This window comes from Trachemys scripta, chromosome 11 (assembly GCF_013100865.1).
Source record: "Trachemys scripta elegans isolate TJP31775 chromosome 11, CAS_Tse_1.0, whole genome shotgun sequence".
Classification (NCBI taxonomy): Eukaryota; Metazoa; Chordata; order Testudines; family Emydidae; genus Trachemys; species Trachemys scripta.
In genome coordinates this window covers 7415520-7442281 of record NC_048308.1, presented here as the reverse complement: position 1 = coordinate 7442281, position 26762 = coordinate 7415520, and the positions used below count along the sequence as shown (strand labels likewise).

Here is a 26762-nt window from a genome sequence, read left to right as displayed (position 1 = left end):
ACACACCAAATTTAAGACCCGTGCTCAGTTCCCTAATATTTGTCCCCACCCCACCTCTCAACCTGATTAATTCCAGGATTTTAAAGGTACGGGTCATAATCAAGGAGCAGGAATTGGTGAGAAAGCACAAGGAAAGACTAATCTGGGGAGGTAAGTTGGCTGTTAATTATTTCATTCCCCTTACATCCCTAAGGGAATTTTATGGTGGTGAAAGATACTGGATCCATAGCTCTGGAACTCTTCTGTGCACCAAAAGAACAGATAGGGCACTGTCCTTCCCATGTCCTGGATCCTGACATGGTGGCTCCATCTCTAAAGGCTAAGTGGGTAGCTTGGGCTCATGGCCATTCATTTTCCTGTCCTGTCTTCTGAGATTGATAACAAGAAAGGCAATCAGTCCTTAATGTAATATTGGCCCATATAAGATGGACACTATTCTATTACACATAGTGCCATTACAGTGGTCTGTTGGTTAGAACCCAGGGCAGGGAGACAGGATATCCAGGCACTATATTCTCAGGTCTACCTTTGGACTGGCTCCATGATCTTTTCCTTCCATTTCACTTTTCTGTGCCTCAGCTTCCCCATCTGTGAATTGGAGATAATAATGCCTAGCCACCTTTTTAAAAGAGTTTTGAGAGCTATGGGTGAAAAGTGCTGCGTAAGTATTACTAAGTCAGGCAAACAACCATCCAATAGTAGCAACCTTCAGTCATTACTGACTACTGGGCCAGCTGTGAACTGAAAATGTAAAGGGGAAAATCTCCATAACCCATCACCAGTCCCTCAACCTGCTTTTACTAGGAGACGTGCAAAGCAAATTCACGATGCATGAATTCTGTTTGAGGTCCAGTGAGTTCTATATTCTATGGCTGTTCAGCGCGACTTGAAAGAATCCACTAAACATTCACCAAGCATGAGGACCATAAAACACATAGCATTTTATATTAATGGTTTTGTTTTTCCTGTGAAAACAGTACATGAAAGTGATTAGGAACCAAGATGTTATCAGGTGGATAGCTTATCTCACCTGACTAAACTGACAATGGTAGGAATAAGCTGCAGCTAGCCAGAGCTGTTCGTAGTCTTACTATTAAATAAAAGGTGCTTTTGTTGACAGGATCCACCTTATGCAATAAGGGCTGCCAAAAACCTGCTCCTATCATTTTTTTTTTTTTTAAGCCCAGGCTTGTCTCTTTCAGATCTTTTGAAGACATGCCTCAATGTATATGTATACTTAAAAAAATTATCATTACAATTAATAAGAAAAGGCAGGCCCTCACCAACACCCAAGGAACGTCTGGGGGTACAAATGTCTAGATCCATTTCTAATCAGAAATTCTGTATAATAGAATTTTAAGTTCATTTGAATTTTCTGTCACATAACAAGATGGCCCATGCATTACTAGGGGATCATCATTTTTTTCAAATGTATTTGACTCGAGAGACAATCTTTAGAATTCAGGGTATTCCTCCTCTGATAAGTTTGCAGACGTGCAGAGAGAACCAAACAACACCAACAGGAACTCACTTCATAAGTTTCAAGAGATTCCACAAAAAGCCAATGAACATCCTGTAATTGTTATAGACATTTATTCCCAATGTATTTGTTGGAAACAATCTTGCGTCACGGGGCATAGTCCTGGTGACCTGATAGAATCCCAGGATGTAAAGATGGAGGATGCCTATGTGTGGAAAAGGGTTATATAGTCAGGGCCGGCTCTGGCTTTTTTGCCGCCCCAGGCAAGAAAGCCACCGGCCGCCCCCCACCCCCCGCGGGGGGGGTGGGGAGGGAGGAGGGTGGCCGGAGCCCCTGGGGGAGGGCGGCGAGCCCCGGCGGGGGCTCCGCTCTCCCCCCCGGCAGCTGGGGGGAGGGGGGCCGGAGCCCTGGGAGGAGGGCGGTGAGCCCCGGCGGGGGTTCCGCTCTCCCCCCAGCGGCTGGGGGAGAGCGCCAGGGGGGAGGGCGGCCGGAGCCCTGGGAGGAGGGTGGCGAGCCCCGGCCGGGGCTCCGCTCTCCCCCCGGTGGCCAGAGCGCAGGGGGCAGGGTGGCGAGAGGGCGGCGAGCCCCAGCCAGGGGGGAGGGTGCCGGGGGGGAGGGCGGCCAGAGCACCGGGGGGAGGGCGGCGAGCCTGGCCGTGGCCCCACTCTCCCTGGGGGCCGGAGCGCCGCGCCGCCCCCCTCCAGGTGCCGCCCCAAGCACAAGCTTGGTGGGCTGGTGCCTGGAGCCGGCCCTGTATATAGTTAACAGCATTAATGAAGTCCTTGATGCAGAGCCAGTGGTGGGTTAAGACCAGGTAGAACTGTAGAACCTAATGCTGTTGAGTATGATTGTTTTGGTCAACTAAGTTTGCCCTGCCACATTACAGTCTTTAAAGGCTGCTAAGGAAAATTAACAACAGAACAATGGCCAAAACCTGTACCCACAGCTCAGATTTTAAAAATCTTCATCACCAGCATCTGAAACCTACTAGACTCAGACATGGGGGCATTTAACCTGTTTCTTTCAAACTGGTTTATTTGTAGAGTGGCTTACTGGAACCGCAGGAAAGACCATCTCAAAAGGAGAGTGCAGGATCTAAACTCCTATCCTGACTGGAAGAAGAGACTAGCAGCAAGTAGTGGTAAGAGGTATGGGTGGAGCAACTAGTCCCTTGGCTCGAGACAACACAAGCGCTAAGGCATAATCACTAGCTTAAATCACACACACAGAGATGGGACTAGAACCTTAGTCTTTCACCTCCAAAAGCACAGATCTCTGCTACTTGAACTAATAATGAGCTTCCATTAGATGTTAGCAGCAGTAGGACTTTTATCCCCTTTGGGCCAGCCACTAGAGGTAATCATCATCACACACAAAGCCATTACATTATGGCCAAGAGGGGTAGCACAGGATGACAGGAGGGTGTATTCAAATATGTCAGAAGGGTGGTATTTTTCTCCACATGGTGTAAAAGACAGAGGTTGAGGAGAAGTGTCTTCTCCACACATATTCTCATGCGTCTGGCTTTGAGTGCCTATTCATTTACTATCAGAATGTGTTTTATTGGTCAGGGCACATCTTTGAGCGTGGACCATGAAGATTTACATTTAGGGCAGGAGGAGAGCAGCAAAGGCTGAGGATGTCTGCAGTCCTTTTCCTTCCGAGCTCCCTTTCTAATTGCTATAGGGGAAATGGCACAACGAATGTAACTACTAATTTATTAAATCAGAGGCCAAACAGGGCTAATCGATAGGACATGTTTTAGGTCAGTGCACAATGCATGTTTGCCTTCACCCTGAGGAAGATCTGAGGGAAGTCCCTTCTCCACAGACACATATCCATGCATATGCACACTTACATCAGCATGTTCCTTACCATTAGGCTTTATCAAAGACCTATTTGACTCAATTTGCATGTACTTCCAGTAATGGCTGATAGCAACTTGACCACCAGATGCAGCAGTTTGACCACATAAGCCTCATCTTCATTAGCCTCATCTTCTTTGTCAGCCATGTATGAGTAGAACATGTCTTGTTACTCATTAGAGTTATAATAATAATATATGGAGATATACCTATCTCATAGAACTGGAAGGGACCTTGAAAGGTCATTGAGTCCAGTCCCCTGCCTTTACTAGCAGGACCAAGTTCAATTATTTCAAGAGCATTATATATATTAGCGAATCAGCTGCATGGTTCTTTATTATGAGCAAACCTCCATAACTCTGATGCCATCCCGACTCCATCATTTCCATCAGGGACACACAGTTGCGACTTTCAATAATGGCCTCAGAAGCTAGAAAAGATTATACTCATTGTCAGTTCTTCCCTTAGACTCAAAAGGCATATAATTCACAACTTTGGCTGAGATGTATTAACACAGTATATCACACTGATGTACACAACATATTTTAAAACAATTATTCAAGACAGTTTTAGTTCTGGTCTAATTTGTGCTCTGAGCAAGCCAATGCTTTAAAGTTTGCTGTCCTCCCTCTCTTCAATGAAACAGCTGAATTACCAGTATATGTTAAATGCTACAACCGCATTCGTTTCTCTAATTACATGAATCTCTGCCATCTGCCCCGCACTGAAGATAAACTACCATTTTAGTCAAGATGCTATAACTTGATTTACGTGGCTATTTTCCCTAATTTTCTAATTTAGACCTTCGGGATAAGGAAAAGCTGAGGACATTCTAGGAGAGTCATTCTTAGGTTTAAAGAGTGAAGAAATCAACCCTTCTGCAGCCAGTGTAAAGAATATTTTAAAATGACAGACAATGCAGTATGTTTCACCAGTAGGAAAGTGATCCTTTGACCTTGTTTTGCATTTCAAGTGAAGTGAAAAGCAGAAGAAGAAATGGGAGTTTCTAAAGAAAAAGTTAAGGTACAGTATTGTAGATTTAAAAAAGACTACAGACCATATGCATCAATGAGGGCTTGTTTGTCCTGATTTCTTTGAAGCAAAGTGGAAGATTTCTTGGTTTGAACACAGAGCTGAAGCAGAACTTTGATGTCTCTTTGTTGCAAAGACCACAACTGAACTAAACCCAAAATGGTAACAGTAGAATGCCCCAATGGGCAGAAGTATGAGATGTAAAAAGAGAGGTCCAGATCACCGTGGTCAGAACAGATCCAATGTAACTTTTCATAAGAGCAGGGGTGTCTTGGCTAAATTCCAACTCAGTTGTGCATGGTATTATTCACATCCTCTCCTCAAGTGCTGTATCGCTGGTAGTTGCTGCTTTTCACCCCAGAGATAGATGCATTCAATGATGGATAAAGTGATTTCCGTATATAGTTTGTATATCAGTGTGTTATACTTATAAAAGGTGAAATGAATGTTTCACTAAAAGGTTGTGAAAAACACTAGCTTCACAGCAAACAGGATCCGGCCCCAAGTTAAAAAGACCAAGCAATGGAGCTTCCATCACTTCCAGTCAGAGATCATTCCATGGCCTCATAAATCATGCTGTCACGAAGATTCTCCCATTATTCAGCTGAAATTTACCCTCTCTTAAATTTCATCCCATTACTTCTATTTACACACCATTGTATCACTCTAAATAATTCTTCCCAGCCTTGGTGTTTACTCCCTTCAGATATTTTTAGATTTATATCCCAACCACCCCATTTGTCATCTTTTAGCTAAGCTGTCCCTATTCAGCTCTTTCAATCTTCCCTCATAAGTCAATCCCTCAGCCCCTTGTTACTTTTTTTTTCTGATCTCTTCCCCATTTGTCAATCTCTTTCTTGTAATGGGGTGAGGCAGAACTGAATGCAATATTCCTGCTGTGATAACTAATGCTGTGGAGAGAGGATCTCTTACCTCATCGATATACAAGGTGATGCCTCGGGACATGCAGCCCAAGACTTCATTGGTCATAGAGCACTGAACTTGAGTCCTCACCATTCTCAGCCATGGAGCCCTTCCAGGGTTACTGTTTCCCTGATTTCTCCTCCTTATTTCCAATTGTTTTTCCCTAAATGTCCAAGTGTGGATTGTTTACCAATTTAAATCCCATTTCGAAATTTTTGGCCCATGCTCATAATCTCTGTAGATCCCCCTGTGTTAGGAAAACCATGTCTTAATAAAGGACCTATTTTGTCCCATTATACTGCTCCCAGGTCCTGGGCCACTCTGTCTCTATCCCTCTGTCCAGGAAAACTAAAGCAAGCTCACTTCAGAATTCCCTTACCAGGCCTTCCAATTGTCTAGCAGATGCCATTGCTGAGAATTTTTAAGCTCTGCCTCTCTCACCTAAGAAGTCCACTGACTTATGGTGGAAGAGATCGAATCCAGGATTCTATCCTCACAATACCTAGTATTACTACTGTATATTAAGCCAACTACTTCACCTTTAAAAGTACCCTTGATGGTCACAGAAAGTACAGCACCCAATGTAAACAGATGTCATTTCTCCAACACATAGTTCTTTATAAAGCTATGGCTGTCCTTTCCACGCATATAAAAAGTCCTATTGTACATTTCCTCTAATACAGTGATCTGAACAAATCAGAACAGAGCAGCCCTAAAATAGCTGATATCATGTAAAACCACAATTTAAACAATTATTTGCTGTGTGCATGCAGTACTTGTGGAATATTATTGCTCAGGGATTTCAAAGTCCTCTGTCTTGCCACAGAAGAGAGGCAGGTGCATGGGAGGCAGCCATGCAAGCTTGCCCAGTCCAGCTCCCCAGACATGGCAGAGAGGGGGTTCAGTCTCCATTCCCTTTCAGCTCTCTGTATCGAGATTCACTGCTAATAATAGAGTTCATGATTAGTGTTAGTTGTGATGGTGTCTAAACACCACACTCTACTGGAGACTACACTGGAGCCACTAATCAGCCATCAAATGACAACAGTTTTCAATCTCTGAGATTGGTCTCAAACCAGTGACATACAGATGAAGAGTGTATTATCTCATTATTCTCATCAAGTCATCTAGTCTCTCAGTACATCTTCAGATACTACATACTGCACATCATCACCGCCTCCTCAACAATATGTGAACTTTTTACACTTTCCCACCCACAGGATTTCCAAAGAGAACAGCTGTTTTCCCCCATACCCTTTTAAAAAAAGTGAAAAACATTTATTTCTAACATTAGCTTCCATTACGCATTCTCCATCTACAACCATTTATAATAGCAGGTTACAGTGATGTAGACACCAGTCCAGTAGGAACCAGCTAGATAAACTCATTTCTTATTGGCCATTCAAGGTTTAGTCTTGTATTAAGGAGAAGATTAAATGGATGTTAGGTTATTAATTATTACAGCATCCAATGTTTGAATGGAGGACAACAAAGTAGAGGTCCTTGAAAATTATGGTAAATACATGGTTACGAAACCCAGTCAAGTTCTAGGCTACTGCACAGAGATGTTCTCCTGGCTCATCCTGGTGATCAAACCAAATGGATCCCATTAGCTCCAGCTTGTGTCTCTGAAGCACAATGAAGTAGGCAGAGGGACAGAATGGGACCCCCAGGGAGCAACTCAAGAAACAGCCAAGAAAGGAGCAAGCTCTGGCAGATAGTTTTTGTTCTCTGTCATATAAATTTACAGCAAGACAATCCCCAGGAGGAAAGTAAGTTTGGACCCTTGCCAGCATCTGTGCGTGCTGTGCTAGGAGCAGGATAGGAATGCCAGTTGCATACAGTCATTGCATATTTTAAATGTAAAATTCACAGAAGCTGAGGTTTACATAGGTAGCTCCAAATTTATGAATTCTTAAAGTATAGAGAGTGAGAGAATACGACAGTAATTTACTGGGCCTGATCATGATGATGGCATCAGAATATAAGTTGTTATCATTGATTTACAATAGGAGCACAAACACTATTTTTCAGTTAGCCATGAAACAACTTCAGAACTTGAATAGTTTCCTTTTTTTTTTTTTTTTGGTTAAAACAAAAGTATTTTTAAAAAGCGTTCCAAATTTTTAAGTAAAAGAGAAAAATGAAACCATCTAAGCATTTACATAATCTCAGTTGGATCTATAACATGACATATCGCAAATCTTGGTCTTTGCCCTGCCGTATCAATGCTGATTCACTCATGGATCTACAAAATTAACAGAAAAAATCCAAATGGTAATTCAGTACTTGTCTGGCCTATGGCAGAAGGGAGGTCTGGAATACTCATGTGATATAAATTATTACAATATCCTGTATGAAATCCTGCTACATATTTTTTCCACAGAACGCATTCTGAAGTTGAAAGGTAACCCTGGGTATGTAAACCTAATCTAGGTAGGTGACTTAAATCTCAAATCAACCAAATGTTCAAATCCTTTACCCTTCCGTTTATTTGTTTTCTTTTTAGTACTTGACAGGAAAAAACACACCAAAGAATAAAAACAGCTATTGAACTTCCCATACAATACCACAGTAATACTTGTCAGCATAACGATCACCATTCACCATCATCAACAACCATAGCCATCACACATCTATGTCCCTCAAGGCACCCAAAAGAAAATATGAGCTTCATAGAGGACCCAGCTGAACAAACCTTAGTTCTGTCAGATCGAGGGAGGGCAGGGGAAAGTGAATTCGAAGAACCTTCATGGCAAATAAGCTATCAAAGGCACACTCATTTATAAATCAGGGAGATCCCGCTCAGCCGTCTCCACTGAGCAAAAGGTGGTGGGATCATACAGGAAGGGGAATGCATCTTCGGTACTTAACTTCCAAATCATTTAGAGACTCCTGGATTAAAAAGCAATACCTTAAACTACACCCGGAAGTTTGTGGGCAGCTAGTGCAGACTGAAGAGCACCAGTCTATGTCTCTGTATGACACACGACTGGTAAGTGGGCACCAACATTCTGCACTAGAAACAGCTCCTGGAAGTTCCACGTAGAGCACAGAAGTGCAGCCTAGGAAAAGGCGATGAAAGGCGTGAATAATTGTAGCAACGTGCACATTAGAAAGAAACAGTCATACAGACAATGACAGAAAATAGAGTTCTTGGCCACAGCTCCTACTTGAGTAGCCAAGTATCTAACAAGACCCCTAAATTATGAACCTGTGTTACAAACAGCAGCCGTGCTCCCTTGACTGGGCAAACAGATATAATATGAGATGTTTCCAGGGGAGTCTAAGCTAGTTTGCCAGCCTGCAAGCCCCAACCATGTGCAGCTATTGGGTCATCCATTCCAGTGAACCAGCCACGTTAGCGATTCAGAGCTAGGTACCATTACTATTCTGAACCCATGTCCTTATAACCCTTCTAGGGGCCTGATCCATACATTGTACAGCAGTGGTGAGAAAACAGTAGTAGCCTGTGGCATTCCACCATAAAAGAGTTCTTGGGATAGACGGCAGTTTAGGGAAGTCCTCTGGGGCTTGTCAGAGAAAGAGGCGGAGCCACTCCTGCTAGGGACAGCAGACATCTCACAATACACCATGATCTATGATATCAAAGGCAGACGACAGCATTAAAAGAATCATCATTCTCATGATACTCAACCAACACTGACAGCACATTTTCTGGGGCCACACCTGAGCCTAAAACCTCACTGACTAAAATCAAGGAAGTCTGAGAAGTCCATATTCCCTCACAGTTGTCCTGCCACAATTTTCTCATCAAGCTTTTCTGAAAAAGGAAGACTGGGTACAGCTATCAATAACAAGCAATCTTTTCTTGAGAGACGTCTACTGTAGTTTCCATTAAGAATAGCTGGTACCCTGCCCACTGATGGGACATGAAAACAACCTTGACCAACAAAGATGAAGTACTTCCCTTCTGGCCATCACAAACCTAACAGCACTTTAAGCCATCTTTACACCACCTGGATTCTGCCTGTGCCAGGGACTGGAACAGCCCTCTACCATGAGTTAGTCTATGAAGGCTGCTCTAACTTATGGTAGCCTTCCCAAGGCTACCAATGGCTTCCTCGGCAGTCCAGAACATCCACAGTACTAGGTCACTATGACCACCTTGTGATGGGGAGTTCATCCCACACTGTAAAGGAAGGAGTTAAAAACAGCCTAGGGAGGCTGCACATGGAGAGAGCTGTACAGAGCAGCCAATCAGGGCCCAGAGGGCTTACCTAAAAGGGGCTGCAGGGCAGAGCAGGGTTAGTTGTTGTGGGAGCCCAAGGAGAGAGGACTGTGTTCCTAGCGGACTGCAGGAAGGCAGCACCTTGGACAGAGCAGTTGCTGGCAGGGACCGGAGGAGCAAGTGGGATCTCCTGGCTGGCTGCTGGAAGATGCTGGCTGGAGGCCGGGAGAAGAGGGAGAAGAAAGTGCTGGAGCCATGGGAAAGTGGCCCAGAGAATTGAAGCAGCTCTGGTGGAGAAGTTAAGGAAAGGCAACAGGAGGCTGCTATTGACAGGGTCCCTGGGTCGGGATCCAGAGTAGTGTTTGGGTCCGGGTTCCCCCCATACACACACCTGCCACTGGGGAAGTGGCTGGACTATTTGGACTGAGATACTTTCCTCTTCGAAGGGGGAAAACACAGCTGGTGACACAGCTGGGGGGCAGTCATGAAAAGGACGCTGCGGTTCCTGGGTTGAGACAGGGCTGTAGACAGAGAAGACAGTGGGAGAGGCACCACCAGGAGAGAGTGCGCCGGCTGAGAGAGCTAATCCCCCAGATGGCCAGCAGGAGGCACCACTCTGATGAGTAAACTCTGTCACACACACCCTCCTCCTGTGCCTGGCACACCCCCTAAACCATAGGCCATGAAGGGGGCAGTGGACCAGTCATACACAGCTCCTGTGGGGGCAGAATTCTCCCTTGGGCTATTGCAGCCCCCATATGCTGCCAGAATACCACATAGAGGCCAGGGCAGGGGCCAAAATATGACCTTTGATCTATAATACCTAATGGAGCCTGGTTTACAGTGAGAAGCTATGTCTTACTGCAAGTTGTACAAGATGGAAAGGAGGTTGTATCAAATAATGTTTTACAGCTATACCCCCTTGGAACATCTCTCATGTCAGGAAAGACCCAACTGTTCCAGATTAATTTGTTTATTTTTTGTGGTTTCACAATAAACAGCTTAACCTTGTTGACAATAACTAGGTGTTTTCTCAAGCTGACAGTATTCTCCCTGCACTGTGCCCAAGCCTAGCCAGCGTGGTCTGTCTTATTCCTTTCTTGAGCATTGGATGGGGAAAAAAAGTTCAAAGCGTGTAGAAAAGAAGGAGTAAAAACATAATTCCGGAAACAAAAATATTCCAATGGCAAAGAGTCTCCATTTTAGACTCACGGATTGCAACTAACCCAGTTAGAAACTGAAACATCTTACATCCCCTGAGAAAAAGTTCTAAACATATGTTTAGCCACTTGTGAGCTTTTGATCCTAATGCACAACACAGGACTAAATAACAATATCAAGTAATGATTTAAAGCAGAAGAGACACCATTATACTAGGGCAGGTTCCAATCTCTTCTGTGAGTTTAGACCCTTAACTGGGCAGATGGTTTCACATCAGGAGATAGGTACAGAATACCGCAATTGCGGCCACTGTCCCGCGACAGCACGGAAGCAGGGGAAGAGAAAAGTTTATTTAATTAAAGCTAATCTGTTAGATTGGTTGGGGAAGAGATTATATAGTGGGGGGGGGCTGAGCTAGCTAAAGAATAACACATGGTGCGCTTTTAAAATGTACAACATGTGAAGCTCGTCTCTAAGTCTGGCGCTAAGGAGCCTGTGGTCTGGCAACAGTAAGGATTTCTGCTTTTTATTTCTTAAATCATCACAAGCATTAGAACTGAAAACCCCACATAATATTCTGAAGGGAAGGACATAAAATCTGAGTTTACATACCGTATACCAAATTAGTCATTGTTCTCATCAGATTTTATGCTTCAACTCAATTTCCACATAATTAAAACAACATTGGATCTTAAAAAAAAAGAAGAAGAAGAAGAATGGTGCCATGCCAAAGCCTGCAATAAGAGCCACTGGCACCAAAACAGTCAAAGTGCAGAGCTTAATTCCCTACTTAATAAGACAATTAAAGAATATTTGGCTACAGCACTCTGCAAGTATCAACATGGAGTGCTGGTATCTCCAAAGGCACGCTGATCTGACGGCTTTATCACAAAGCATCTGTCACGAGCAGATGCCAGCAACACCTGAGAAAAGTGAAAACTAAAATAGGTTAATGTAGCTTTGATACACCCAGAGTTCTTCATTGTCCAGTATGTCTAGTTCTGAAGGTTTAAAGGGACAGTTTAATTGCAATGTACTTTTACACAGGTATCTCTAAGGTGCCACAAGTACTCCTGTTCTTTTTACAGGTATCTATATATACACACTAAAGAAACCTTTGCTCTTATCCTCCATTAATAACCCACCCTAAACCATAATATTACCATTGTATGCTGAAGTGTTTTGAACCATTATTATAAGAGTTTTATAAGGATACTGATATGAGTGATATTTTTAACTATGAGAACATATTATGATTGATGCTTTGAGAGCCACAGGTGAAATGAATTGTAAGTGCAAAGTACTTCTCATCTGGAGACCCCAGAGCATAGCTATCTCTAAGTTTCAAATGAAATAATTCTCAAACATTTTCCCCTACCAGGCTTCATGCTATTTCAGAACTGAACCAAGTGGAGAGAAAAAGATAAGATAACCACAGTGATATAAGAACTAATTAGTCATTTCATTACCTGGCTCGAAGACAGGACACTCTGCAGTTTTGTGACCTAAAAATGCCACTGGTGACCTTAAAACTCATGCTCAAGGGTGCTTAGAAACGTGTAACCTCCAGGGAAAGAGGGAGGAACATATGATGCCTAAATTCCATTAGCTCATATTAGCTGGTGAAATAGTAGAGACGGAAAGGTGTGACATTTTAAAGCTACCAGCCTATAAAACAGCACCTGCAGCACTGCACTTTGTTTGAACCTCAGCACCGATGGTTCAGCAGTCCAGCCTACACAGTAAGTTACACAACTGTTCTTAGGGATGGGTGATTTAGTACACCCAGAAGGTATGCTGTTTGGCTAATAGGAAACACAGCCTGCATCTTAGCATCTAACATATAACAAGAGAAAAAAGAGCCCTGTATTCATTACAGGGCCACTAAACTGCAGTCATCTCTAGGGTGGCAGCCAATCACCCACAACATCACACTAAGTAGGAGAGGGAAACTAATGATTAAGACACCCAGGATAAACTCCTGCTTTCACAAAAAGCATCTTGGACATTTCATAGTCACACAGGACCGTGATTCTTAAGGTCTTGTTCAAAAGATCCACACATAGTGAACCACACAGAACTGAAGTTTAGCCTGCCTTCACTGGATGGAGGGCAGGCCTGTGTGATGCTGGCAGGTCCATTCAGTCTGGAAGGGTGTACATATGAGAACAAGGAAAAGTGGAAGCCACATGGGCTTTGGCCATTAGATCCATTTTATCCTGCCCCCTGTCAGTTCTCCCTCCCTTAAAGTGATTTTTGGAGCATGCGATCATCAGACTGTGCATACAACGCAGATTTCATATGCTCTACATATTTACATCCTAAGCACACAAGTCTGAGAGAGACCAGAGGAAAGGGATGCCTGTTGGAAAAGCCATCCAACCTTCTGTGCTTCTTCATGTATCATCTGAAAAGAGGGAGGTAGAGGTAACTAATCTTGAGTGGCATGCTCCTATTTTATTATTACTACCCAAGTCCCTCCCAACGGTTAATGTTCCCTCCTTTCATTACAATCCTCCTTCTACAAGCTGCCAAATCCTCCAGGAATCAGCCTCACCCCCACGCCTCCTATCACCATATAATATCCACTAGTCCCAAAGTGGGAATTCTGGTCCCACTATTGGAGGCACTGAATTTAGCAGAATGATGTCATCACATATTCCAAAACTCAACTGGCACCGTCACAGCTCTAGGAGTAAATGTATAAGTGTCAAGAATTTTGCTTTAACTAGAAGATGCAATCAGAATATATTCTAAGGAACAAAGTGGTGCCTTAAGGAGTCCTTGAGACAGTGGAACCAAGATGGGTACAAAGGTTCTCTCCACTCTCTTTTCTTAAAAAACCTTGCACATACAAGGAAATGAAAGACTAATACATTCATTATAGCCATGGGCGTAGGTTGGGGGCATTGCCCCCCCAAACTGCAAGCCTTGGACAGATGTAGAATTAGCACCTCTCCCCACTCCGCAGCCTCATTGGCCTGATGGGAGCTGCCCCCCCACCAAATATAGAAGTCAAACTATGCTTATGATTATGGCCCTGATTTAGCTAAACACTTCACATGTTCAACTTTATGCAGTATTAATGCTCAGAATACAGAAATATTCAGGAATAGAGCTGTGAGGAGAACAGAAGTTCTGTGTCATGAAGGATTTTGAGATTTGGTTATATTCCAAATCAGAGCAGAAAACAAAAATTTTGAAATTTCCCATGAAAGGGGGGAGAAATGTATATTTCTTCTATCAAAACATTTCATTTTGATTTTCATTTTTTAATTTGGTATTAAAATGCAAAGGTAAAAAAATTCAACATGAAAACATCACTTCAGAACAATATATCTAAAATTTTAATTCAGTTACATTTTTTAAACTCCTTGGGACTTTTTCAACCAGTTTTTTTCCAAAATCAAATTCTGTCAATCTCAACCTGAATTCATGAAGCATTTTGATTTTGATGGAAGTGGGACCACATATTTTAACATAATATGGTTCTGCCAAAATTTCTCCAACCAGCACTAGTTAGGAAATACCAAAGCTGTGGTTCCCAAAACAAGATGATTAGCTTGACCACTGTGCACATGGGGGGAATTCACCCCTCTGCAAAGGGCACTTTACAAAGCCCATGTACCACTTACCTCCTATTTTGAGTGGAGAACCAGGGTGAATTTTTCCCATATATTAAAAAGAGACACATAACTGCATATACAGTCCTTCAAACTACTACCCATCAGGTGAAATCCTGCAGTCCTGTCAATACTCCTATGGATTTGCCTGGGAACAATGGATGAAAGCCAGATCTACTCAGGGTCTAGTCACATGACTGAAAGCTCCAGGATCCACAGACAAATACGCCGTATGGTTGAATACTGCTCAGAAAAGCTTACTTTTGAATTTGTTAATTCAATGGGATTCGTACTACCTGGGCAATGACGACCAGACATTTACTCTAAACCTTGACATCTGGACCACAAACTTCAAAACCTAAACATACTGTCACTACCTGTACGCACACAATGTATCAAACAGAAGTTCCTCAGGTCTGTTTATTTGAAAAAAATTGACTGATGGACTTTCAGTCTGTCATCAGAGTGACCTCAATTTTTTGAGAAATAAAGTCAAAATCTATTCTTATCTTCAGAGATTCAAGATATATTTATGTGTCAGACTTCTTCTCCCTTGTCCTTAGCCTTTGGGAAGCATTCTAAAAATGATATCAAAGACTGAAAACCCTGCGATCACACTCACATTCACCTTTGACCCAGAACGCCTATAGCTCTCACCAATTCTTCAGATTGTTCTGAGTGTACGGTTAGAGACTGCAGTCCCCCAGAATGATTCTCAGTGCATATTTAGGAATGAAATAAAGACTACTTTGCATAGTAAAACCCATTGTGCAGATCTTTAAAAAAAAAAAAAGAAGAAGCTAAACTGACTTGGTTTTTGCAGTTTTCTACTACTTCATAGACTTTAAAGCCTCATTTCCTCACCAATACCCTTCTCCCCCATATACACAAATATTTGATTATTCTGTTTGAAATGTCTCTGTAGCATCTAGAGGAAAAAGATGCCCAAAGCAAACGCTGATTGATTCTTCCTTAGCCCTCAAGATGTGCTTACACAGCAAATGCACACAAATCTCACATTTCACATTTTAAAATATGTACTTTTTAAAAACTCAAACATAATGAATGTGCTTAAATATTAGAACTTGCAATTATTAAGTAAATCACAGTACCTGTAAAGCTTCCATTTGCAGAACATTAATTCATGATGGCATGTAAAACAAATTCATCACGCTCGTTATATTGTAGTCTGATTTATGTCGGGATTGGAAAAAATAAAAATCATGGGCACAAAATTATGTTGACAAGATGTACATGCTCTTTGAGGCCTGAGATTTTTTTTAAAGCATCAAAACAACTAAATTATGGGAAAGAGGGGTGGGAGCAAGTATCTTTAAAAATGAATAACACACAGGCTTCACACATACACACTCTCCAGTTATTAATGTCAAGCATGATAAAGATACTAGAAAATCATTACCATTCATAGCCACTAACAGCCATTAAATTTCAATCAATTCAACTTAACACAAGTGTACTTCAGTGGCCCTTACAGTTCCTTATAGATGTGGCTCAAAACGTCCTGTCTGACTTATTGCATTGTCCACCACACAAAGAGGCATTGCTAAGGATCGCTCTGAAAAGGACCTATCTTGGTCTTTGGAACTGATGCTCTTTTAACACCACAGTAATCAACAGATCTTTCTTTTAAGAAGGGCTGATAAAAGGGGGCTCTAATACAATCTACAGATCAATATAAAGGGGGAGGGGTGAATATACTCTAATTTTTGCTAAAGATACTTCTTTTCATGAAGTTGAAAAAAAGTGACTGGCTATTTAAAGGGTTTTTCAGTTAATAGTAATAACTGCATCAAACTACTTAAAATCATTAGATATCTAATAAAGCTGGAATTGATAGACAACTTTCAGGTCACCCACTCACAATATAATTTAACATCCTTGCTCTATAAGCTGGGGGTAAAACTAAAGTTGTATTTAACTTTCAGTAAATGAGCATTCAAAATTGTGATGGTGATAATTATCAAGTACAAAGGTACAATGTTACAGCATCACATTGGGAACCCCCCCCCCCAAAACAAAACAAAACAAAAACGATTTGTTCAGCTGAGCCGTTCATAGCATTCTTAAAATGGAAATTGTCCTGCCAACATTAAAGGAATTGGAGTAATGGGTAATATACTGCAGCTCCCAACTGAACAGAGCTCTGAATTCATACAGGTTTTAGTTAGTTACACAGCTGTAAGGTAAAGGCATGTTACTCTGCAAAGGCTTCACTGGGTTCACATTGTTTATTTGCATGCAGCGCAGTCTTGGAGCCTTACCATTCACCTTTCATGGAGGAAAGAGTGTTTTTACTTTTTCTAAGTAGGAACCCAATGTTATTCAATGGAATTCACCCTGCAGGGTACAAAATCCTTTGAATAGACCAGGTGGAAGTATAAACCACAGGAATGTATTCCTATAATGAATACAATCATTGACGTGTATGAAACACGAGCAACCACAGATATCTCAAAATTTATAATACAATTATGGTATATCTAGGGACATTTGCCCTACACTAGCTGTTAACCCATCCCTTACACACAGTACTGCGGTAATGGTCCAAAGCATGACGACTTACAGTAATATTACTGAAATGTTTTGGATCATTCTGCAGAACATTATAATTTTCCTCCCTTTAGGTTTTGCACTTTAGTATTTCATTCAGACTAATAAGTAACAGTAACACTCTCAATGGATAGCAAAGAAATATCTCTAACAGATGTGCACCTCCATTTTCATTTATTTTCCAACACTTGCAAGCTGCAGAAACAAAATGAATGTTAAAAAGTGCATTGCTAAATTTCCCCCTCACCCCCAATGACAGGATCGAAAAAGAGCCATAGTTCAACAGATTCCATAAAGGTAAATTGCTGCATGGAAAATGTCAGCAAAACTTAATCATACTGGAAGCCACATTTAATTAGAGCTTTTTCGTTGCAGCTGGGAGAAAAGAAGAGCTTTAACTATGTCACCTGAGATGGTCTAGATACTGAAACTATTTGTAAGTTAACAAAAACATTTGCATCACAAAGCGCTCTAGGGCAGCACAGTAGTAAAGCAGATGTGTAATGAACAAAGATCATGGCACCAAAACAATCAGGGTTGTAAATAACTACTAGTAATCTGCAATCATTTAAATTTTGGTTTAATTACCAGATAGCAAACAGGTTTCATTCTAACATAGGTACATACTTTCCAGAATACACACTTTATCATATTTAACTCTATAAGCAACACAGTCAAGAATCTGAAACTCAGAAAAGTAACAACAACAACAACAGAGAGAGAGAAGTGATAAGAATTAGACTTAGTACTAGGTCACACACATTAAATAAACTTTGCCCTGGAACAGAATTACTAATGCAGCCATTTCAACTGTATCTACTGTAAGTACTACAGTTACACTATCACACACAAGGGAGGCAAGGGGGTACAGGCTAAAGAAAAAAATTCAATCTAGCGCTAATGAATAAAAAGTTCCTTTTATTTCACTGTTGTTTTTGGTTCATTAAATTTTCCACAGATTTGCAGAGAAGAAAACGTGATCAATAAACCTTGACAAAAGTGAACGTGTGAAAAAGGCAAGAGAAAGGCACAGGAAGATAAAAGTGATATCCCGATCACAGATTTCAGAGGCAGATGACCAGAGCTTTGGGCTGCTGAATAATCTGAATAGACCATCATTTCTTTACAGCCTTTCACTTTCTTTTCCCTGACTGTTGGAACTCTTCATTCAATACAATAGTAAATGCACTAAAACTTTTTTTCTTATGCTAATGGCTGAAATCGGGTACTCACAGTTAAAACACACTTCCCACCAACTTGTTTTCTTAAAAAAAAAAAAAAAAACACATTAACCTATTCAAGTTAAACCAAAATGTCAAAGACAGCTTAAAGCTTACTCTTGCAATTTCACAAAATTAAAGGATAAAGCTGCTAAACTCCTTTTGAATGAGAATAAATGCTTAGAAGGTAGAAGAAATAATATAGTAATAAATTCTGGAACCTAAAATTCTAATTTCATTCTTTCTGGATATTTATAATCTACTTAAAGGTGACAGACTCAAAAAGATTTGAGGCATGAAAAAATTTATCAACAGGACAAGGCTCCCAGTGATTACTATCAGGCTTTGAACAAGACACTAAGGCCTCTATTTTCAAAAATGCCCACTGATTTTGGGTGTCCAGTTTGAGAACATCTACGGCCCCATTTTCAGCGGGGTAGAGCAACCATAAATCCTACTGAAGTTCTTGCTGCATAGGACTTCTGAAAATCAGGCCCTAGATGTCTCAAACTGCACCAAAACTAGTGGACACAAACAAATAGCAGCCTAAATAATTCATCCCTCCCACATCAAGCTTAGTATGGAAGATCAGATATATGATTTCTCAATGGATTTCAGAAAGGAACATATTAACTGTTCCTGATCAGCTGTTTACATGATCTAATGCTATATCTCTCTTATTTGATTTTACACACACACTTTTATGTATGTGTGTGATTATTGCTTGCTTGCCAACACAACGTCTTCTTGTACTGGAAATCATTCATGCTGGTTTTATTTTGTTATATTATCCCTCATAATTACTGAATATCTATTTTTAGGTGGTATTGGGAATGTAGCAGAAGTAGCTGTAAGATACTGAATACTGGTCAATGTTTGCTACAGTTTTTTAAAATACTTACACAGGTATATAAAGCACTTGTGCAGTTTTCAACCAATGCTTTGCAATCTTCTCCATCAGTAGAAATGCAGACTATTGAATGAGCTGCCTAAACTGAGAGTGGGAAGTGCAAATATCAAATTTCTGTGAAGCCCTGGAAGCTATGGTTTGGAGTGGCAACTAATTAGTTTGATGCTATGGTCACATCTAATGTTCCAAAGTAGCCTCTTTTAAAAACTCACTGACTCAGAATCCTCCACCAGATTATTAAGTGGCCTCTTTGTGGGGAAGCAATGGATAGGTGTTTGCTGCACAAATAAATATAGATTTTGGTGACTGTTTACTGAATCCACTATCTTCACTAATCTGCACTTGGAAACTTGTGAACAGAGCACTTCTCAGAGCACAAAAAGCACGGAGTATTTGTGTATCTTTCAGATTGCAGTACAAACAACTGGCTTACAGTAGGCCACCAAAAATAGGGGGAGGCAGTTGACTGGGTTTCTACTTTAAAGTTAAGAATTGAGATCATCCTAGTGTTGTTATTTTGATGTGCTACCTTGTCCCAAAACAATAAATCTAGTGTTTGAAAGCTGCTTTAAAAACACCAACTAAAATATCAGGATCAGGAAAAAAATTAATCATCTTTAAATCACTGATAGACTCCAAGATGTAATTCCAAAACCATCATATAGTAAGTAGTCCTTTCTGTCTGGTGACATTAGCAAGGCACTGTAAGGAAAAGACCCGGTTCCGGTTTAAGGTAACCAGAATAAGGAAAACAGCAAAATGATACCAGTCTTTTACCGTAAACATTTCAATTGCTTTTCAAATCTCATCCAAAAATGTGGTCATTTATATAATTTCATGGTGAAAGAAACAACACTATCCATTTGTTTGTTTGTTTTAAAGTTAAGGTGACATGAAAATCTAGGTTATGTACTAGAGAGGTAGGATCAAGTTCTGTTTTCATTTATACATGTATAATCCGAAGTAACTTCAACTCCAGTTTATCAGAGAAAATTTGGACCCGATTCTCTATTTTTTCTCATATTAATGAGCTAATCCAAATACAAATAATATTTGTCCATCTGTATACATCCCCTTTGACACACTGAAAAAAAGAGACATTGAAAGGAAGTTGGAAACAGTCCTCAAGATCTGTTGGTTTTTTTGAAGAACAGCCGTTGCATTTCTGGGCACTTCAAAGTCACATACTTAAGACAACAACAACATTCAAGATCAAGTGAATCTTACCTCACCTTTCTTTAAAGATTAGCTCTTTTACAAACATACAAGACAAGGCTGGATAGACAGGGATCCATAGAATAATAGTTCAACTTTACTTAATCGTGCACTTTCTGGTATTCTGGGTAGGTCATCTGATCAAAGTATGACAAGTTTCAAAAAACTAACTGCACTAAAAAAAATCCTGTTGAGTTTAATTCATGTTTTAAAAATGTGTCAGATTTTTAATTACACGCAATATGCCCTTTTTTAGTAAAATTAAAGTTTGACAGGTGTCAAAATTTCCTGGAATTCCAGCCCAAATGCAAATTACCATATCCACAGCTTAGAAAAACTGAATCAAACCAATTCAACAAAGGTACATGCTATACACAATAATTACCATGCATTTCAAGCAATCAAGTAGTGTACATGATAATTTATCAGGGTTTCCTTTCCCAGGTAAATGTAAAATGTAGGCAGAATTCTCTGCTTTTCCCCTAGCAAAGTTATACAAATTAGTTTTAGTAACCTAAAAACAAATCTTTTTTAAAAAACCTAAGGTAGCTAGAACAAACAGATCAAATCGGTAAGTCTTATAGCAAATCAGTCTATTCCACATCTGTATATTTTGGATTTCATGGTTTATTTACTTTACTTTCTTGGCACTAGCTCCACAGTGCATGCCAATACAATATTTGTTTAAATGCTATTTTATGCAGCATGCTAGTGAAACGTTTACTTTCAAATTCTTGTACATCCCAAGAGCCTCAATTGCAAAAAAAAGTTTTACAACTGCTCCTTTTGTCTATAGCCGTTAAGCTCTAAACATTTCATCATAACCCAATAAAATGTTTGTTTCAATATGTGTAAAGGAGGGCGTATCCTTAATTGTATCAAATATAGAGAAATCTAAACAGATTAGACATACACACATTATACACACACACACACACACACACACACACACACACACACACAGATGTGGTAGTAACTCCATAGTTAAGACTGTGTTCAGTTATATATAACTGGTTATATATACACATACACGCACCCATATACATATACACACACATGTGCACACTCACTCATACGCAAAGAAATATACACATATAATAACCTTTAAAAATGTACTTGCTCACTAGCCCAGGGCTAGTATTTTTTTTCCATGGATCACTAACATTTTATTTTTTCCCCATCAACAATATAATAAAAGATGGTTTAGTAGATTTGGGGGGGGGGCTGTACTAGTACATTTTCAAACGTTGCCATGTTACGTGTATACATACATGAGCATATACACATGATAGATAAAAGAGAGCTTTGCCTTCTGTAAAAGAGTTGTGGGATAGATACTTAATCTTGGCCCACGAAACTTTCTGAATAATCCCACTTTCCAAGTTTGTGATCAAGTAGTATGTGTACAATTGGAAAATCCTTTCACTGGGCTGGCACTCTGTCCCTGGCTGGACAAACACCTCATGGTGAGAGTGAAAGTCACAGAGTCTATTGCAGGCAAACTCTGTACAGGATCTTATTTTATTTATTGAAAAATCATCCTAATCTCCTGGGCTGGAAAAATCAGGTTTCCTAGGAAATGACAGTAATTACTTGAGGCAGAAAAGGCATCTAGATGAGCCGATCCCCCCGATTGTTTTAAAGCCACTGAGTCCAGGGGAAAACTCTCTGCTCTCTAAATCCTTAATAGGATTGGCGCCCAGCTCTCTCCAAGCCGCTCCTCATCACACAGGGATCAAGTTGCAGCAGTGGATTTTTGAAATTCCTCAGCAAATATACTTGTTGAAAGATTGCTCCTCCCGGGGACGGGGGGGGAGGGGGAGAAAAAGACGGGTGGGGGGCAAACTTAAAATACAGTAGTAAATTCACGGATCACTTTGGAGAGCAAAGCTACCTTAAGCAGGAAAACCAGCAGGTCTCGGCACTGCCTGGGGGCAGCACGGGGCAGAAGTTGCAGGGAAGTGACTGTCACTTAAGCACCGGTCCCCACTGTCCCAATATTACTACTGTACCCTTCCAGCAGCACGGCACCCCTAAAATAGGGGTGGGGCACCCCACAGGATGCATGCAACAATTCCATTCACGGACGGAGGACAGGGAAGCAGTGGGCTGCCCCCCCCCTCCCCCATCTAAGCAGCTTTGCAGGAGTGAGGTGGGGGAAAGCAAGGAGCCTCTCGCAGCAAAGGTCTCCCCCGAGCAAACTACACCTCGGCGGGCTGGAGATGAGGGGTCGGGAAACACCCCGGAACTGCCGGGATCTCCCGCGGAATCAGCATTAGGCGACCCCCGGGGTTCCAGGGTGGCCAGGCAGGGGTGTAATTCACACCGCGACTCTGGTCAGTTTCAGCTCCGCTCCGGAGCGATCGGGATCCCGCACCCTCGTGCTCAGTCCGCCCCAGCTCGGAGATGGAAACAAGCAGGCAAGTGAGCCAAGCACAACAGCCCCAAAAACCCGCTGCCCAAAGTTGCTGAGATAAATCTCCCCTCCACCCCACGGTAACCAGCGCAGGGAGCCCGTGCCACTTACCTGCTGGCAAAGTGCAGCGCCTAACACTGGCGGCAGGGGACTCTACCCCTGTGCTAGGGAAGCATGATCCGGCGCAGTTTAGGGAAATTTCTTCCCCACTTCCCACCCCCCCTCCTCACTCTCCCTCTCAAAACCCAGGCACCCCAAAGAGAAAGGGAAAATCATCCAAAATCAACTTTACCCAAAGAGAGAACCCAGGAAGTTTCCCCCGTGCCAGCAGCCGCTCCGGAGCAGGGCTACTCATTCAGCCCCCCATCATAAACTTGGGGGGGCGTGGGAGGGACTTTCCAGGCGTCCTTCCCTTTGGTGCCTTTTTTAAAAGCTGTGGCTGCGGCCGCCGCCACCACCACAAATCCCGGCTGCAGCTTGGCTCTTTTCCCTTCTTCCTCCGAGGAGTCTCATTGATGATCGTTTGGAGGGGAGAGAGTTTAAAAAAGTGTCGGGAGCCTCCGCTGCTGCTGGCGTGTTTCTGCACTTCTGCCATCCATCATCCCAGCGTAGGACACCGACACACACACACGCTGAAGTTTAGGAGGACTGTAGGGGGGGAGGAGAGAGGAGCTTTTGTCTTTCAAGCACCGACACAAGAAGAAAGTTTAAAAAAAAGAAGGGGGAGGGAGGGAAAAACTTTTCTCTCCCACTCTCTTAAATTGAATTGGGGTTTGTTAACTCAAGTCAGATGATCTCCATAGTCAAAATCCAGTGCCGGATCTGTTTTCACTCTAATCCTCCTCCCCCCCTTCTCCTCCAGTGAATTGCACCATTTGCTGCTCCAGATGGGCCGGGCCTTTCTCACATACTGGAGTAGAGAAGCACAGCAGAGGAGGAAAAGTAGCTAGGATTCCCTGCAAGAAACCTGTCAGATTCCCTAGCACTGGGCAGGTTGATTTCCTCCTCACTGGCCCAGCGGCGGTGTTTGTGAATCAGTAAGAATGAGTCCACGCATACCTGATTTCAGTAGCTCCATGTCCATTCTGGGCAATCAGTTAGCATAGCTGACACATTGTATCCAGTTTGAATTCTCGCTCACACTCACTCACTGGTAGTTTTTTCAACCAGATGGAAATAATCTGAAACAAAACAAACAAAACACCCCTAATTTCTTTGGCAAAGAAGGTTTGTGTTTGTGTGAAGTCACTTCTAAGCATCTTGGATTCATTGGCTAGTGGCAGGCTGCAGTTAGACTGATGGCTAAGTGGGCTCTGGCTTGCCAATAACTTTTATTTTTAACTTGGAGTATTTGGAACTCATTTAACAAGCTAAACCTAAAGTTTGCATTACTTCTGAGACTCCTAACTGGGCTGTAAAAACAACCCACTGGTATCTTCTGTGGGAACAGAGGTGGAATACAGCTGGCTTTAAGTCTACGGTAGATGGAAAAATACTGCAGCTACATGAATAAAATGTTATCTCAGAAATGCTCCAAACTCTTAAAGTCTGTGTGGGTTTCCCCCCCCCCCCCCTTTATGTAGCTCATTGCTTTTGTTTCAAATACAATAGCAGGCAAACACAATATTAAAGCCTTCCAGATGGGATCGCCACATGCCCTAAGGGCCTGATCCATAGCCCATTAAAGTCAGTAGAAAGATGCTAACTGACTTTACTAGGTGTTGGATCAGGCCCTAAAATGCTTTATTTTTTAAAAGAACAATGATGCATCCATTTCTTGTAACAGACATTTGTAATGGACAATATTTTACAATCAGTAACCACACAAGTTAGGGAACTGGTGGAATAGAAGAGTTTCAAGTCCACACAGCAAAACACAGTCGATGGATTCTCGGCTGTTCTGTTTTCATACTGTGTCGGGGTCCGATCCAACTGCTACCGATGTCCATGGAAAATCAACCAACAACTTCAGTGGAAGTTGGATCAAGCCCTAAGAGGTGTAGTCTCAGCAGGTGTAAATTGTCAATGTACAATTTGCCCCTAACTGTCTGCAAACATATGTAGATTTCAGAACGATCTTTAGTAGGACAAAGTATTCATTAAAGATTTTCCCTAAATCTTATTAACTAACCTTGTCCTTTAAGCATGTTATTCTTTTAATCCCCATATGTTTTAAAAGTGAGACTCTAATGGGGAGGGGGGACAAAATAGCTTTAGTGTGTATTGATCTGCTTCATATATATATTAGTATCAGTGAGAAATGCAGCAGTTTTAATTTACGATATCACCAATCTGGGCTGCCTATGGCAATAAGCTTTGTCTGTGTTTTGATTTCTTTGGCTATGGGGTTTATTACAAGTTTATAAAACCCCCACAGCTAGATGCAGTGTGTGGCACCACACAGTATCTGGTCATAGAGTTGGTGTCTGACTCTGAAAGGATTATATCCAGTGCTGTAAAGGGTCTTGCTCCATTACCTCCTTGCTACTAGTATAAGGACATGACCAGAGTAAAGGGGGCAGGTCACTATGCTACATCAATCCTCAGTTGCAGTTTCAGTCCCTTGGGCTGCTCTAATTTATGCCAGTGGATTAACTCTGCACACAGCTTGGCAAACCCTTCTCCCTCCTGACTTGTGTTGCATGCAGTCCAGCCAGACCACCGGATCTACTTCACAATTTTAAGCACCTCTAAAAATCAGGCTACTTATCTGGGTGCCTCAACTTTAAGCACTGGAGTTTGAAAGTTTTGGCCTTAACCTTTGGATGGCAGTAAAAGACTACTGTTCAAGGGCATTCCTTGTACCATTTATTTCATTCAGATGATCTTGAGAAGACCTGCCCAGCCCACGGACCACTCTTTCAATGGCCTACTAGGACATTCTTACAGCAATCTTTTGTCCATGGTTAGTACTATGTGTGGCTCCTAAGCACCCTCTTCCAGGTTTGTCTTTATGGGACACCTTGGAATACTGATGACCTGCGAAAGATGAAGTGGAGGGAAGTGCTGGGGAGACAGCTAGAGTGCCAGTAGTGAAAAATCTCAGACTGAGTCAACTCATTTGTGCCCAAGTATTTTAAATCGTATGCCATGCCAGTGCAGGAAGAAAGAAAGAGGTCCTTTTCTCCCACCATCACATTCATGACGTCGAAGTTAGCAGACCAATTCTGGGCAATAGACAGTTTGGCCAACCCTTAACTCTGCCTCCAACTGGAGATATCATTTTACGCTGTCAGAAGTTTTAATTGCACTTTGCACTAAAGGTCACTTAATTCAGACTGAGGTTTTGGTTTCCATAGGGGCAGAGTCAGTTCTGGCCGGAACAAAGATTGCCTCTTCTCTGTATTAGTTTCAAAAGGAGGCTCCTTACCCTGGAATGCATTTACCAGTTTGATTCTCTAAAAAATAATTTGTTTATCTTCAGATCATATCACAAGATCCACTTGTTCTCCTAGGGTTTTCCTACTGTGGAGGAATGATGGGGTGGGGGTGGGAGAGATACAGGGAGGGATGATTGGACAAAAGGTTGAGTAGGATCTGGTAAGGGATCACTTTGTGGGACATTGGTCCTCAATTATTGTATATTTATTAGTGAACATGTGCCCAGAGTTTTGGATGGGCACATTTTTAAGACAGAAAAAAAGAAAAAAGAAAGGACAAGGGATTGATCCTGAGCAGTATTTTAGCAATATGGCACAATATTCAGCTCACAGATGTATATGTGCAATTTCATTGGAAAAGTGGCCCACTGTGTCAAGATTACGCTGGAAACTTTTCCCGTTTGTGAAGAGGTTACTGGTGATGGTTGAATCCCAAAAGATTCAGCAATTCTGTCTAGCTGAGTACCCAGAAGTCGGTATCTATCTGAAGAATTTTATATAGCACCTATCACTGGGAAATGAAAATGATGTTTATCCAAATCTTTGCTGAACATCTTGGGCCAGAGCCTCAGCTGATGTTAACTGACATTTCCACTGAATTCAATGGAGCTACACCAATGTACATCAGCTGATGATCTGACCACTTGATCACTTCCTTCTTCTGGTCTGGCTGCAAGAACAGTCTTTCACATGGTATTTTGACATCTATTGGCCAAAGCCAAAAAATACAGCGTTGTGAAGTTATGTAAATTTTAATGATAAGAAAAGTTTTT

At 41.7% G+C, this 26762-nt stretch overlaps 1 protein-coding gene across 1 annotated transcript in view; it reads right to left on the bottom strand.

Annotated features, from left to right (window-relative positions):
- Positions 1-23233, bottom strand: part of GLI2 (GLI family zinc finger 2) — a 249383-nt gene extending 226150 nt beyond the window's left edge. The window contains exon 1 of the mRNA XM_034786212.1: positions 22902-23233. The gene's annotated coding sequence lies outside the window, so the exon portion shown is untranslated. The remainder of the gene's footprint in view (positions 1-22901) is intronic.
- Between the last annotated feature and the right edge of the window lie 3529 nt (positions 23234-26762).